The following is a 17,406-nucleotide window of genomic DNA, read 5'->3' on the forward strand; positions in this document are numbered from 1 at the left end:
GACTTTTCGAAGTTGATTGTAATGCCTAATTGATGGCAGAGTGTCAGAGTGTATTGTGTTGCCTGAGTCAATTGATGCCTGGTGGTAGCGGTGAGGAGCCAATCGTCTAGGTATGGAAACACCTGGAATCCTAGACGTCTCAGGTGAGCCATGACAGCTGCCAAGCATTTGGTGACAACATGGGGGCTGCAGTGAGACCAAAGGGCAGGGCTCGAAACTGGTAATGATTGGCTCCCAGCCGGAAACACAGATGATCTCTGGAGCGTCTGTTCATCTTTATGTGATAGTACACGTCCTTGAGATCTATGGAGCACATCCAATCGCCTTTCCCTAGGAAGGGAAGAATGGACTGAAGTGTGACCATTCAGAACTTCTCTTTCTTTACGAACTGGCTGAGTCTGCTGAGGTTCAAGATAGGTCTCCAGTCCCCTGTTTTCTTTGGTACCAAAAAGAATCTTGAGTAAGTTCCGAATCCAACTTGGTCTGCTGGGACTGGTTGGATGACTCTTTTTCTAGCAATCTGTGGACCTCTACAATTGTTTGTTCCCTGAGATTCAGTGGAACATCTGGGATTCTGTTTACAGGAATGGGAGGGGAAGAGAACGGTATGAAATATCCTCTGGAAATGATGCTTTGTACCCAAGTACCTGATGTTATGTTTAGCCAGGCTTCTGGGTACAAAGACAAGTGACCCCCGACTGCCTCCAGAGCCGAACAGTCAGGCCCCCTTTCAGGGGCGCTGGTAGGGTTGACCGGAGAACTGACCCCTGTCACCCTGTTGCTGCAGACCCCCTCTGCCACGGGGGGGGCAGCATCTTCCGTTATAACCCCCTCCTCTGCCTCTAGAGGGGGTTTCTCCACGTGTGCCCTGAAAGGCTCCCTGTGATTTTCGGAACCACATTTTCCCTCCCCTAGGGCCCTTGGGGTAGGGCTGAGTAGGGGTAGAAAAACAGACTCCAACGGCAGATAAGGTCTTGCCTTCCTGCTCACACCTGGTTAAAGTTTCCTTTACTTTGGGCCCAAACAGTGATGAGCCATCGAATGGGGTATTAATAAAGGAAGAATTAAAGGGTTCCGAAAGGAACAGAGACGCATCCAGGCTTGTCTTCGAAGAGCAATGCCCGAACTAATGGCTCTACTCGAACCATCAGCTGCATAGGAAATGAGACACATGGACGAGTTTACCACTGAGTTTAGGGTAGAGAGCTGGGCGTTGACTTTGTCGGCCACCCCTGCAGCTACCGTACCCTGGAGAGTATCTCCTAGCTCTTTCAGGAGATCTCTTTGTAGTCTCATCAAGTGGGTTAAGTAGTTCAGTGATCGCAGAGAAAAAGTCGCTGAACTAAACATGCACTTCCCATATCTATCCATGACCCTAGAATCTCTGCTAGGGGGATGGATAAAGGTGGATCAGACACTTCCTTTTTGGTGGCTGCAGATACCACCATGGCATCAACAGGCACTCCCTTTGTCAAAAATGTATTGTCCACTGGGGCAGACATGAATTTATTGGGCTTACAATGAACAGGTTCCATGGCCTCCGGTGACACCCACACCTTACAAGAAATCAGTTCCATGAGCCTGTCATAAGGCTGAGACACCCAAGAAGTGGAAGGTTGAGACCCAAAAGCCTTCAAGAGCACGGACTCATCCTCAGTAGGGGTTTTGGACTGCCAATCACCCCTCTGACTAAGGATCTCTAGTATCTCTGCAAAGGAGATATCCTCAGAGGGGGATCGAGGGGACCCTTCTGACTCATCTAAGTCCATGTCAGATGTCAAAGACTCCTGTGGGGAGTCTAAGTGCCTCCTCTTGCACAGTCTCTTCCTTGGCACCTCCTCAGTGGGGGGATCTGGGCAGGTCTCAGAAGAGCAGGGGACGCCCTGTGGGGGGTACTTGAGGCTCGGGGTCTCTATGCTTAGAGGGACCGGTAGATGAAGAAGCAGACACAGGAGCTTGAGGGGAGAGGGAAGGCTGAACTGATGTTGACATTGTCTTTGGAGACAAAACTCTTCTCATAGCATTGAAGGCACCATGGCTCTGATGAGAAGGAGTGGACGGACCCGAGAGTACCATCCGATCCTCCCACACCAAAACCCTGGGCTCCGAGCCCGAGGTAGGAGCCAAGCTCATCCGAGCCGAAGCCCCAAGAGGAAGAGTTGGCACCGACAAATCGGTTAGACTATCCTCCCCAGACCCGACGGGACAGCGTCGGCTCCTAGAATCCTCGGTCGGCGCCGAGGACATCTGACTAGATGGAGCCGATAACACCGGTAAGGGTATCGGCTCCAAGGGTTTGACAACCATCGGTTCAGTTTCCTTCGGCTCCGAGAGTCCAGTATGGCTCAGAGGAGGAGTAGACAAATCCTGTTCCATGGTCTTCGGCAGTGACGAGCTGGTTGGGGCCGACAACAATTTGGCAAGTCCTGGTGCCTGTAAAAGCTTCTGCACTAGCCGATCCAAGTCCAAATCTGAAAGGCTAACTGAGGACTTAGCTGAATGCACCGAAGGTGCTGACTGGAGCAGAGGGGAAGAAGGAACTTCAGAGACCGGCTCCAATACCGAGAGCTGGCTCCGAATCAAAGGTACACTCGGTTCCGAGGTCTGTGGAACCGATGACCCTCCTGCTGAAATTTTTGCCTTTTCTGTCACTTTGTCTGAAGATTTGGATTTTGAGGATTTGGAGGACGTGCTAGTACCTTCATGGCTACTCAACAACTCAGAAAAAGATTGCTGTAGCAATCCCCTGTCTATTAGCTTCCTCCTTCTCTCCAAGAGGACTCTTGAAGAAAAAGAATGGCAAATACTGCAAGTGTCTTGGAGGTGTTTAGCCCCCAGACAGTAGACACATTGAATGTGTCCGTCAGTGATGGAATTTTCTGCCCACAATCTGGGCATTTTTTGAATCCCGATTTAGGATGGGATTTCTCCTTTTCATCCGACATAGTTAAATAAAACAAACAGTAAACTGCAAAAAGTAAGACAGTAAAGTCCTTACTCACTTGTAAAGACCCTCAAAACAACTAAGCCCAATCCGGCACTATCTATAACAATATAATTATAGATTACAAATATAGGGCTAAAGAGGCCCACAGAGAAAAACCTTGACTATTAGAAAGACTAATAAGAGTAAATAGGGCTAAAGGCCCACACAAACCAAGAAGCCAACAGGGCACTAACTATTTAAACTATTTAAACTATAGATTATATTATGAAATGACATAATACTAACACACAACTATCTTAGTAACAAAAAGGAAAGTTTTTTTATAAAACATGCTGTTATTTTTCCCACAAATGGTCCAAGCTAGCTGGATCACCGAGATCTCTCTTGCCGCGGCAAACTAGATCTGAGGTAATTCTAGCAGTGCATTGTGGGATAAGGGGCTTGGTCTTGAGCTACTGGCAAACCTTGAGCTTTGCTATCGGACATGTCGGAGCCGATTGCTATCGGACATGTCGGAGCCGAGGATCAGCTCCAAACCCATCAGTGAGAATAAACGGCGAGATTTAACAACTTCACATCATAGTATTCACTTTCTGTCCTAGCCTAGACATTTTAAAAATTAATAAATACATAAATAAAAATGCTCTAATAAGACCATAGAAAAATAAGAAAAGCAATGGTTGTATCCAAAGCAAATACAGAGTCAGATTTGTTTGCACATCATTATGTGCTAACAGCTTGTCAAGAAAACTTTTAAACTTTTTTTCTTGTTGTCTTAATCATGCAAGACCAGTTTCCATCTCCTCCCACAATTTAAAAGTAATTAAGCTCTTGGGCTGCACAAGCAAAAATACAAGGTCTGCTTTCTGCCCTAGCCTAGAAGTTTTAAACTTTCAAAACTCTACAATAAAACAAGTGAAAAAACAATGGAAGCATATAGAAAAAGATATGATTTAAAACATAGCAGTCTTTTGTAGTGGTTGTCTCAAGATTGGAAGTATCATGAACTCTTCTGTGGGACATCATAAGATAGCCAAGTATTATAGAAACAGTTCTAATAAGTAGTACATTGTTTTTCTTCTGACCGACCAAAATAGATTCAAAAATACCTACATCCACCTGACAAAAAAATCACAGAAAGTAAAAGCAGTAAGAATTAAAGGGTTGTGGAGTCTAATCTGCTATAGTAGATGACCTAGAGCTAAATACGCAGCATAAAATTCTACAGTTGAAGAGTATGTTTACATGTTGCAGTTGCCACAGGACCTTGAAGTTCAATTATGTCAGGCTAGTAGCATTAAACGTGTGTACAAATTAATGCAGTAATTTCAGAGCAGTAATAAAAACACATGCCTAAGTTATGTACTTGATGAAGAACCTGATATAGCATAGGTAACAAGGAAATCAACCCTCACTGCATGAATTCCTGCACAAAAATATGAGTCTATTGCCTGGGTAATGCAAACATACTGTCAGGGATTTTTTGCTTGCAGTGCCCAAAAACTTGCTATATAGCTGAGACCAAGGAAGGAGGAGAGAACAAGTGTGACCCCACTCCAAAGACAAAAAAACAGCGCCAAAATCACATAAATTAAAGACTAACCTGAAACACGCAGGAAACTCCAATGCCAAGATTCCAATTTTATGAATAAATGTTTACGCTTTGATTTGTGCCATCTAGATTTTTAAAAAGAATCAGAAAAAGAACACCACCTACAAGATGAAATGAGTGCTTTAATTATCTCATTTGACAATATTCAATAATTAAATCTAAACAAAGTTTTTGTGATACTTGTGCCATTTATTTCTAATGATATTGTTAATAAACAGTAGAATCCTAGCGTTAATATCTCAGCCATACCTTATTTTTTTAACCTTTCTTTGGTTTTAACAAATCAACAGTGTATAACAAGATAAATGATAAAGTCCACGACAAAAATATTAATATATTCTTAACCATTAGTACTTTTCCAGAAAATCATTAAGCTTTTGGTAAGTCATATACTAATGAGTTATGTTTAAAGTTCTCATTGTTATAGTTGACAACTCATTTTTACAAACAGTCTTAGCTAGGCACACAAATTCATCAAATGCTAATTCAGTTTTACATTTCCAGGTTTTTATAACTTTTCTTACAATGCCAAGTATTGCCCAAAGAAGTGTCTGAGAAATAGATATAGCTGCTGAAATTGGGTCATTAAACAGTATCAAGGAGTCAGTAATAATGTAATTGTCTGACTACAAAGTCTGAGAAAAGTTTCTAAAACAACTCCAAACAGAAGTCACCAACTTACAATCTATTACCATATGTAACAAATCAGCATTAAGAACTTCATTACTCCAGCATTTCATTTTTCCTGTTTTATATATTTGTGTAATTTTATGAGGTGTAAGAAAGACTCTGTGCAGAAATGTCCATGTATAGACTTTCCAATAAAGTAAGGACGTTGACTTTCCTGCAGATTTTAAGAATAACTTTTTATTTAGTTCTGAAAATGGTTCATTGTTAATTTTTGTTGAAAAGTTCCAGATTGTGATATCTGGGGTAACAAATTCAATTCTAATAATCTTGTATATAATTGATAAACATGACTTCCCCCTCGGTGGCCTACTATTAACATTAGAGACTAAATCCAACATTTTTGGAACAGGTTTAGTTTGAAGATCTACAGATATTTTTATTTTATCCTGAATATATTCTTTACAGGTATGTATATCTAACCAACCTTCTTGCTCTATGTTATATCTTGCTATTAAATATTCAACAGGATGTATTTTGTTTCCATTAAGAAAGTGATAAAATATTAGGTTACTATTCTTGAGATAAGTCATTGTGTTTGCACTAGAAGAAAATTAAAATAATTTTAACTTTTTCTCTGCCTTGCACCCACCGAGTGTCATGATCGGCTCTGGCTCCGCTGAGACCCTGAAATGGATTATGCAGGTAACTGGGAATGAATGGATGATGATAACACCTCACTCATTAACTCATTGATGGGATACCCTTTGTATGCCTCCTCTAGATTATTAATTAGGTTCTTTTTTTCGATACATACTGGATTTTTTTATAAATGTGGACCCAATATTCATTATGTGATGTAAGCTGAAATAAAACAAAAAGGAATTTCTTGAATGAATTTTCCTAAAACCAAAGAACTCAGCTGACTAGCTCTTTACCCGATTGGGGAAACATGATTAAATTATATATTTTATACTCCTAGGATGTTATAATAACTAAAATCTATAAGATAATGATCACAAATTCTTCAGGTAATAATCAGATTTACTGGATCCAAAGACCATTTTGAAAAAAAGAAAGGAACAGGCTTCCTAAGCTACCCAGATAAAGTAAAAGCCCTCTCATTATATGCATGCTCCTGTGTGCCTATCTCTGTTTGACCTTCCATGCTATAAAAGACTCAACCATTTTGGATATTCTCTGTTTTTACAAAACTGGTGGCACCACGATTACAAAACTGGTGGCACCACGAATACCCACATCAAAAACCTCAACATTCACTGACACAAAACATACCCCGCTTCTCTGGAAAAGGCTCCCTCTATACATCAAACAAAATAATACTCTAATTATCTTTAAACTCACATTCAGTGCGCTGGGAAATTGGTGTAGGTGGGATACCTATGCTTGATCTGGGAAGCTAACATATCATAATCCTACTAGGATGTCTGGTTAAGCTTCTCAATGATCATCTAGAATGTAAGCCTAGTAGCTAACTATGAGCCCATAAATAATTTCTATAAATTAGAAATAACATATTATACCAGTTATGATTATAAAGTAACTCCCTTTGAAGATTACACTATCGGTATTATTAAATGTAACCCTCCAAGTCTTATTTTCATCTGAGCCCTATACAGCCCTCATGAACAGTCACTGCCATCTTAAAGTTTATTAGGCAAACAGGCAACAGAAGTAGATTGCCACACTTTTCTTCCATGTCACACATATAAGACCCACACACATACACATACGCAGACTCACACACACACACACACACACACACACACACACACACACACACACACACACACACACACACACCTAGAGATAATTTACATTTGCCAGTCCACATTTCATATGTCTTTAGGACATGTCAGGAAACTGAAGAACCCAGACAATGTCCTCACAAACACAAGGAGGTTAAGCAGACTCCACACTGAAGGCACTACAGACAAGAATTGCATCAAAGACCCTCTTGCTATAAGGTGGCAATGCTACGCACTGTGTAACTAATTAGCAACTGTTTTTTTTTTTTTTCAAATCAGCTATAAAACATTTAAAATGTATGGTCATAGCACTAATCGTTGTACAACAATACTTGTCCCACTTGATCATACTGAACAAACACCTCTTAAAGAAGACAGCTGAGTTCTACAAATCTACCAATTTAATAAAAAAGAAGTTATGTTCTTACCATAACGTTCCATCTGTGTTGTCAATCGTCATCCATTCTTGGGTCGCATCTCTGTCCTCGGAACCGGCTTGACCATTTTATCAAGCTCGCGCCAGCCAGAAACTCTCACGCTAAGGCTACCCATAGTGCCTCTCTTCCCTTCCCTTCAGATCGAGTCTTGCCCATAGAATATAGAGAAAAAGTGAAAGCTTTGTCTGAGGAACTACCCTATCATGGACCCAGGACTATTTCCGAACCTCCAGGAGTCTTTGGAGGGCATAGGAGGGTGGGATGTCAAGAATGTTTGAAGATCAACAACACAGATGGAACGTTATGGTAAGAACATAACTTCTTTACCTGATGTTGTCAATCTTCATCCATTCTTGAACTTGGGACAGAGTCCCTAGCTACTTTAAACCTTGGGAGGACCTAGGGAAGTGTGTTCCTGAGCACCATAGACCCAAAGGATGCTCTCCCCCTTGAGACTGTATCCAATTTGTAATGAGTGATAAAGGTATGGGGGGGTAGCCCAAGTTGTGGCTGCTGTATGTCATCCATAGAAGCTCTGGAATGAAAGGCTACTGAAATGGAAAAAGATTTAGTAGACTGTGCCTTAATCTTTGTTGGTAAGTTGAGCTTTTTTTTTTTTTTTAGTAAAAACAAAGGTGATCCAATCTCTCAACCACTTTGACAGAGTAACTTTTGAAACTGGTTCACCCAGTCTAGTACATGAAAAGGACAGAAACAGTTGATCTGATTTTCTAAATGATTTAGTTCTATCCAGACAAAAATGTAATTGTCTGTGTATGTCCAACAAATGTAAGCAATATTCACTCTAGTTTGACAAGTTTGGGAAGAAAACTGGTAGGTCTACAGACTGATTTATATTGCAGTATGATACTACTTTAGGCAGAAAGGAGGGATTAGTTCTAAGTGATACTCTCTATTTGTGAAATAAGATATATGGATGTTTCATACACAAAGTCTGCAATTCTGATATTCTCCTGGCCAAAGTGATGGCTATCAGGAATATAGTTTTCCAAGATAAATATTTAATATCACACATGGTTGCTGGTTCAAATGGCTGATGGACCAAACTTTGTAAGACTAACGTTAAATTCCAAGGCTCAATGGGCTCTTTAAAAGGTGGTTTAAAATGTAAAACACCCTTTAGAAAGGTTTTGCAAAGGCAATGAGTCATCAATGAAAGGTCATCAAAACCATTACGAAAATTTGAAATAGCAGCCAAATAAACTCTAATAGTACAGGCAAGGGCTCCTGATTGGAACAAGGTCAATACATATTCTAATACCTTGTCAATTGAAAAGGGCTCAGTTTGTTTTTCCAGAGACCAAAACACAAATCTATTCTATTTACTAAAGTTTCCCGGTGGATGGTTTATGAGACGCTAGAAGTATATTTTGTGCTAGGGAAGACAGGTTATTCTGCCTGGCAATTACTGGAAGTGGAGGAACCAAGCCGTCAGCCTGAGGCTTTTTAGACTGGGATGAAGTAGTCCCTGTGGGTGGGACAATAGGTTTGGAATTGGATCCAGAGTTCACGGTCGGTGAACCAGGTGAGGCCAGAAAAAGGTAAACCAGATTTGACAGGGCCAATAAGGTGCAATGAGGATCACTTTGCTTCTCAACTGTTGGGCTTTCTTCAAAAATTGGGGAATTAGGGGAATTGGTGGGAAGGTGTAAAGTAGTCCCTGGGGCCAGTCGTGTAGGAGACCATCACTCTGGGGCTCCCCCGAGGGAGGATTAGGCCACAGTAGCTGCTGCACTTGTGGTTTGTGGAAGAGGTGAAGAGATCTCAGCAAGGCTGACCCCATCGATGAAAAATCTTCACTGCTACAATGGGATTGAGAGACCATTCGAGAGGCAGGAGAATAAATCTGCTCAATTTGTCTCCAATCACTCTGGAATTCCCCGGGATGTGCATTGCTATCAGAAAGCTGTTGGAGGTGATTGTCCATTGCCAAACTCTCAGGGCTTCCCGACATAAAAGGGTAGGATCTGGTTCTCCCCTGTTTGTTGGGTCTATATTACATGATTGAATGGTCAAATAGTCGACCTGTAATCGAACCTCTACAATGTCGAACAGAAAATAAAAAAAGAAAAACCCACCCAAACCATTTAAACGCTCTATGCAGGAGGGCAAGCCCCCCTGCAACCCCCACACCCCCTGCTACTTATATATACCAACTCTGAAATCGCACTACAGTGCAGACAATGGAAAATTTCCATTTCCGCACTGTACAGAGATCTCCATTGAACCGTTCGACATTGTGGTGTTCGATTATTATGGGTCAACTGCTACGTGTTCGACTATTTGATCATTCGATCACATAATATAGACCCTGTTTGTTGATGTACCAAATCACTGACATGTTGCCTGAGTGAATAGCAATTGTCCCCAAAGGGAGGACGGATTAAAAGCTTGCAACTCTATGAGCACTGCCCTCAATTCTAACTGGCCTCTAGAGGGGACCAAGCGCCTTGGACTGCCTTTCCCTGAAAATGTCCCCCCACCCCATCAGGGAAGCATCCATGGTCACTACAGCCTTGGGCTGAGAGGGTTAGAAGGGGCGGCTCCACAATTTTTCTTCCTGTTTCATCCACTAAAGTAAATCCTGCTTGCAACAGTTAATTATGCGGATTAGGTGTAACACTGGTTGCGTTAGCAGAGACCACTGAGATGTGAGAAGCCAGTGAAGCAGCCTCATATGTTATCTCGCTAGAGGAACTAGGGTGATTGTTGCTGCCATAACACCAAGAAGTTGTAAAATTAGACGAGCCAGAACTTTGTCTTGAGAAATTATCACTTGGAGCTGCGACCTCAGCCGTATCAGTCTGTAAAGAGGGATAGCGGCTATACAAGAGCTTGTGTTTAATGTTGCGCCAATTAATTCTGTCTTGTGTGGAGGATAGTTTGAACTTTGCTCTGTTTATTGAGATGTCTAGGAACTCTGTAAGCCTCAGAACGGAGTCCAAGGTTAAATGCTGTAGATGCCTGGAGGTAGCGGTGAGGAGCCATTCATCTAAATATGGAAACACCCGGAATCTTTGTAGCCTTAAGTGAGCTGCTACTACTGCTATGCATTTGGTGAGCACCCTGGGGCTGTGGTGAGACCAAAGGGCAGTGCTCGGAATTGGAAATGACTGGCTCCAAACCAGAAGAGAAGATATCTTCTGGAGCGCTTGTCCATTTTTATGTGGTAATATGCATCCTGAAGATCTACACACCACATCCAATTATCTTTCTCCAGAAAAGGAAGAATAGACTGAAGCATGACTATCCAGAATTTTGTCTGTTGAACAAACTTGTTCAATACACTGAGGTGTATGATTGGCCTCCAGTCCCGTCTTTTTTGGCACTAAAAAGAATCTTGAGTAAAATCCAGATCCTATTTGGTCTGGTGGGACTGTATGGATGACTCTTTTTTGAAGCAGCTTTTGGATTTCTAGTGCTGCTATATCCCTCTGACTGGGTGGAACATTGGGGATTCGCCATGGTAGTCTGGGATAAAGGATGAAGGGGATACATGGTAATTATTGTCTGCACCCAGGAATCTGATGTTACTGTCTGCCAGGCTAGAAGGTGCAGAGAAAATCTTCCCCAGACTGCCTCCAGAGGTAGGCAATCAGGCTGCTACTCAGGAGCGCTGGTAGGGTTGTCCAGATAAATAATCTCTGGAACCCTGGTTACATGGACCCCCCTCTGCCACAGGAGGGGCATCTTCCCGAAGAATTCTCCCCTCTGCCCCAAGGAGAATACTCACCACATGCGTCCCGAAAAGGCATTGGGACTTCTTGAACCACATCTTTCCAACCCTATGATTCCTGAAATAAGGTCACTGAGGAGCAGAAAAACGTACACCCACAGCAGAAAGGGTCTTTCCATCCTTCTCCCACCTGGCTAATGTGTCTCTGACTCTTGGGCCAAACAACGAGGTAGCACCTACCAGAGCGTTGATAAAGGAAGACTTGAAAGGGTACGCAAAGTCACATAAGCGCATCCAGGCATGACGCCTAATGGCAAATCCTGTACCCACTGCCCTGGCCATCCCTTCAGCTGTGTGCGCAATAAGCAACATGGACAAGTTGGAATCGATTCAGGGGTCGCAAACTGGGAGTCAGCCTTATCACTTACCTTGTCAGACACTGCTCCTGCCAAGGTCCCTGAAAGCTCCATTATCAGGTCACTTTGAAGTCGTGTGAAGTGTACCAAAAAATTCAACGAACAAATGGCTAAGGTCACTGAATCATAGACTCGCTTCCCGAATCTGTCCACTGTCCAAGACTCTTGGTTTGTAATATGGACAGCAGGACTCTCTTCAGTGTGTACCTTTACTGTGGCAGCTGCCATCACCATAGCATCTACCGCTAGACCTTTAGACCAGTGGGGCTGATCTTCGGGTGCAGGGATAATTTTGTACGGTCTCCGGGGGATTGGCTGTACAGTGTCAGGTGCCTTCCATGCACGCTGCACGATGAGCTTAACCACATTGCTGGCAAGTGGGGTCACCCAAGAAATAGAGGGTTGGGCATGAAAAGCCTGCAGGAAAACAGATTCCTTGGAGGATGGGTTTGTGGACTTCCAATCACCCCTCTGTTTTAAGATTCAGGGCGCGACCGTGGGGACCCTTCCCCTTCATCATAATCTGCATCTTCAGTGACAGATTCTTCCAGAGAATCAAGGTGCTTTCTCTTGCACAATTTCTTATGGGGTGGCTCCTCAGGGGGATGTCTGAGGAGGACTCTGAAGACAGGGTACCATGCATCAGAGTGTCTTGCTGCTCTTGTGCCCGCTGTCCCAATGTAGCAGATTGTGACATCTGCGAACCAGAGGATATATAGATGTGACACTTCAACAGGGATGGTGCCCACTGTGAGCCTGCTGAGGCAAGAGTATATATATATATATATATATATATATATATATATATATATATATATATATATATATATATATGTATCTTTGCTCCCCTGCTGTTCCTGCCTGGTAACTCCAATACAGTGTTATTTTAAACTGGGCTTGTGTGTTATTTTAGAGTGTTCCGGGGGAGCTGTGGCATTCAACTTAAGTTGCCACTGAATTTCTCTTCTTTCCAAGTCTAATTCCCTAGAATTAATAGGTACTATGTCCAAAATACCAAATTTAAATCTACTAATGCCTGTACATACCTGATTATACTTGTAAAGGGCATTACTAGTGTTAGCTTTGGCTACAGCATAGAGGTGCTCATAAATTCTCTTTCCACACCCTCCTTTTAGAGTTATTATAGCGGCACACAATAGTCCTACCTATTCACTTGGTGTTTTTGTGGGTAGGTTGTTAAAGGATCTTATCAGGCCTGTTGACTATACGTTGAAAGATTCTTGGGATTTTTCAATGAAAATTATAGCCAATTAGTATAATGAGAAGTATATTTTTTCCACAAATGATATCAAAGACCTATTTACATCTATTCCACATCAAGAGGGTTTGAATATGTTTTATGAGGACCTAAGGGAATTAACCCCATTAAATGATACTATGGTTAGTGTTGTGATGGCCATCATGGAATTTATTTTAAAAAATAATTACTTTACTTTTGAAGGCAAGTTTTTTAAACAAATAAAAGGGGTAGCAATGGGTGTGAGTTGAGCATGCATATACACAAATGTATTACTGTACACATGGGAAAAGATGCATGTATTCAGTTCTGAGTTTCCTAAGGACTGGTTCGTTTATTTTAGATACCTAGATGATATCTTTGTCCTATGGCAGTCTCCATGTAAAACAGAAATGTTTTTTGGACTATCTCAACAATTCCTGTTGTTTTTTCAAATTTACAGGAATTGAATCGGATACTAGTATTGACTAAGACGTAATCTTATTTAAAGACAAATTAAATAACAGATTTGGTTCAGAGATCTTCTTGAAAGATACTTTTTCTAATAGTTATCTGGACTATTGGAGTAACCATCCTAGACATTACTAGAAAAACATCTTTAAAGGCCAAATGGGTCAAGCAGCTAGAATGTGCTCAAATTTTGATAGTTTCTCAATGGAAGTTAACAACATCCTAAATATGCTTGTGGAGAGAGGTTAACCTTTCTCATTCCTAACAAAAACAGTTCAAGAAGTAACTTTAGGATGGCGAATTAAGTATAAACCATTACTGGGTAGTGACAACTGTTTGAGCTCCAATAGGACAACAACAGATGAAGCTCCAAATGTTCATAGTAGCATGGTCTTATCTTTTGGCATGGATAGCCGTGAAGTGATACAGTACTAAGTAAATTGGGCTATTTTTAGTCCAGAAGTGGTTGAAATTATTGGACAAGCCCCCTGCTTTTGTTTACAAAACAGAAAACAAAATTAAAATGGTTATTTGAACATGAGGTGATGAATTTTCAAATATCTGAGAAGGGAAAAACAAAGTGTGGTGCATGTAAATAATGTCCCTACATCCTAGAAGAACATATTATCACCTTGCAACATGTACCCTTTAAAATAACACTAAAAAAGGGCAATTGTGTGACTAAGGCCATTATTTATATTGCTGTGTGTGTTACTTTGGGTGATTTTTGCGTAGGAAAAACAGAGAAATTTTAGAAAGAGAATTTATGAGCATCTCTACACTATAGCCAGAGCCAACACGAATAATGCCCTTTACAAGCATAGTCAGGTATGTACAGGCATTAGTAGATTTAACTTTGGTATTTTGGACATAGTACCTATTAATTCTAGAGGAGGGTGGTGAGAATTAGACTTGGGAATAAGAGAAATACAGTGGCAACTTAAATTGAATGCCACACCTCCCCTGGATTAAATGAAAATTTGACATTAGTTCCATTTCTTAAGAAGAGAGCCTGCAGCTAACAGAAAGTATATGTTGCCTAACTTCACTTTATTTTTTATTTTTTGATGAACAGCTAGAATACTTATAATATTATGCTGAAAGATGTTGATTTTGTGTTCTTAACATTTAAACAATTGTTATTTAATGTATTTAAAATGTTTACATTACATATATTTTAGTGGACATTTTTATTTGTGTTAAGGGTTCTTTAAGAGCTGAATTGAACAGATTAATAAGTTGTATTATATAAAAGGCTGATTGATATTAAGGTTGAAGGGACGAAAGTGCTTAGTGCGTTACCATTAAAGTAATGTGTTACCATTAAAGTGGATTTTTAATTATTATAAACTTGAATTCCTGGTCTTTTGGATACACAGTTTTAACAACTGTATTTGCCAGCATCTCACTCAGAATGGCTGTTTTTATTCATTAGTTTTGATGTCAGCCATTTTCTGTTATGCTGCTTATATCTTTTACATGTTTCTGGTTCTTCCTGTTATCACCCATTCTCCGTTTTACCTTCTGTTTTTCCTACAGCTCCAAAGGTATTTACCAAATGTCTGGCCCCTGTTGTAGCATTCTGCAGACTTAAGGGAATCCAAATATTCCCCTATCCAGATAATCTTCTAATTCAAGCCCCCTCTCAGCAGTCTCTGCTTCAGACTCTACATTTCACTATGCTTCTCTTGCATAGTATGGGATTCACTATCAATCTCAAATAGTCAATGTTGACTCCCTTTCACGACCACGTGATTTTGGGTTGCAAGATTCAGACCATTTCAACGTTGGCTTCTCCTCCGCCTCCTGAGGTCCTCACTCTGACTGCTTATTTCCAGTCTCTTCTTCCTCTCCCAATTCTTCCTGCAAGGGAATTTCTCCAAGTTCTGGGGTTCATGGCATTCACTATGGCATTCACCGTTAGGCTCCTTTTACCAAACTCCACATTAGGAAATTCCAATGGTATCTCAAGATGGTTTGGCTCCAACATTGTCACCCTCTGGAGTGTTCAGTCCCTCTTTTACCCACTCTCAAACTCAAACTCCATTGGTGGATTTGGTAGATCTCTCTACATCCAGGTCTACCTTTTCATATTCCTCTTCCTACTCAACAGCTGCACATGGACGCTCAGATAAGTGTTGAGGAGCTTCCTCCAACAATGTCAGATCACATCAATATCAAGGATATAAGGGCACTAATCCTAGCTCTTCACTACCTCTGGTTCCAGGTCCTCTAAAGTTTTTTTTTTTTTTTTTTTTTACAGGCAATACAGCAAGCAGGGGAACATAAAGTCATAAAGTCTTATCTTCTTTGCAGGCTGGCTCTTCAGGCTTGTGACTTCAATCCCTGCCATCATCTGATTCTTTAAGGGGTTTACCTCTCTTCAGAGCACAATCCAGTGGCAGACTCTTTGAGCAGGTCCAGGACACAACCTCACAAATGGATACTTCATGGAAAAGTGTTCCTGGACATTGTACATCAGTGGGATACTCAACTAGATCTTTTTGCCCTCCCTCTGAACAGACAACTTCCTTGATTCCTTTTTCTAGAGCTTCAGGTCCACTGGCTTGGAAAGTCGACCCCATGTCTTTTTCTCTGAAGGGGATGTTCCTGTGTGCCTATCCTTCTCTACTTCTCAGGGTCTTGCACAAAATCACGTGGGACACACCCAAAAGCTTGCTGGTGACTCCCTTTTGGTCCAGACAGTGCTGCTTCCCCCTTCTTTTTCGTCTGGCCAGGGGCAATCACCACAAGTTACCTCACAGGATGGATCTTCTCACACAGGACAAGGGGTCTCTCCATCACCCACATCTGCCACCCACCACTACAAAATCTTACATGGCTAAATAGTAGAAATTTTCTATTTGGTGTCTCAAGCATGACCAGGACTTTTTCTCTGTATGGGACCCTATAGTCTTTTCTTACTTGTATGAATTGCTCAATACTGGGTTGGCATATTCTTCTCTTAAAGCTCACCTGTCAGCTATTTCTACTTATCTGCCTCTGAATCCAACTTAGCCGTCTAGTTTTGAAGTCAAACAATTCCTAAAAGGCACCCTTCTCATCAAGACCCCAAGAAAGCCTACTCCTCCTTCTTAGGACCATAATTTGTTCTTGAAAAACTGAATCAGTCCCCTTTTGAGCCTGCCTTTTCTTCTTCTCTGCAACATCATGCTTAGAAGACTGTATTACTGATGCTCTTACTTCTACCAAGAGAGTTTCTGAACTCCACGCCCATTTTTCTTTTTGTTTTTTTTCCCCCCAAGGACTGGGTGTCTCTTCATACTAATCCTTCTTTTATGCTCAAGGTGGTTAATGATTTGCCCTGAACTCAGTCTACTCATCTTTCTTAATTTTTTTCTTCTTCACAATCTAATAGTGAGAGGGTACTACACAACTTGGATTTACAAAGACAGCTCAGATATTACTTGGATAAGACTAAATGTATCAGAAAATCTGAGCAAATTTTCATTTCCTTTCATGCCAGGAAACTGGCAGTGTCTACACAAAACATCTCTTAGATCTCTAAGGCCATTTCCTTTTGTTATACCTTTCATGACAAGCAGCTCTCCTTTTCTGTTCATGTTCATTCTACCAGGGCAGTGGCCTATTCTGGTGCTTTTTTCAAGGGTCTGAATCCCTTATTGGGAAAAGTCTCCTTTAAAAAGACTTTCGAAATGTTCAATGAAACAATGGAAGTTTGATTTTGGCCCAAGTCTTCTGTCTGCACTTTTACCAAGCATTATAATTTGAGTGTCATTTCCAGGGAAAGAGGAGGATTTGCTGGGGCTATGTTGACTGGACATTAGGCTCTCCTCGTCAGAATACATAGGTAAAAAGAATACTGCATCACTGAGAAGCAGGACATCTACCATTATGGAAGATCTTACACAACTGTACTTTCTGTCTGGTTCAGCAGCTGGGTTATCAGATCCAATCAGACATGACCTCAGAGCTTTTTCCAAGAGCTTGGATCCAGGGCTCAGATTCCTCCCCTACCCATAAATCCCCTCACCCCCGATTATCTCAGATTGAGTCTGCCTGCTTGTTGCTAGTACTACACCTAATGAGACTGAATAACAAGGAAACAGAAGTAACACCATCTCACTGTCAAATAGTACAAGGCCCCTGGTCAGGTCCAACTGACCAAACAGGAGATAGAATAATGACAACTTAAGATTCAGGACAGAGGG

General features: G+C 41.4%; 1 protein-coding gene across 2 annotated transcripts in view; it reads right to left on the bottom strand.

The window, feature by feature from the left end:
• The window catches only part of LOC122790765 (Y+L amino acid transporter 2-like), a 1,821,102-nt gene that overhangs the window by 1,263,589 nt on the left and 540,107 nt on the right, over positions 1–17,406 (bottom strand). For both annotated transcript variants that reach the window (XM_044058377.1, XM_044058375.1), the window contains exon 2: positions 4,551–4,660. The gene's annotated coding sequence lies outside the window, so the exon portion shown is untranslated. The remainder of the gene's footprint in view (positions 1–4,550; positions 4,661–17,406) is intronic.

The sequence above is a fragment of the Protopterus annectens genome, chromosome 16.part0 (genome assembly GCF_019279795.1).
Source record: "Protopterus annectens isolate FY-2018-M chromosome 16.part0, PAN1.0, whole genome shotgun sequence".
Taxonomy (NCBI): Eukaryota; Metazoa; Chordata; order Ceratodontiformes; family Protopteridae; genus Protopterus; species Protopterus annectens.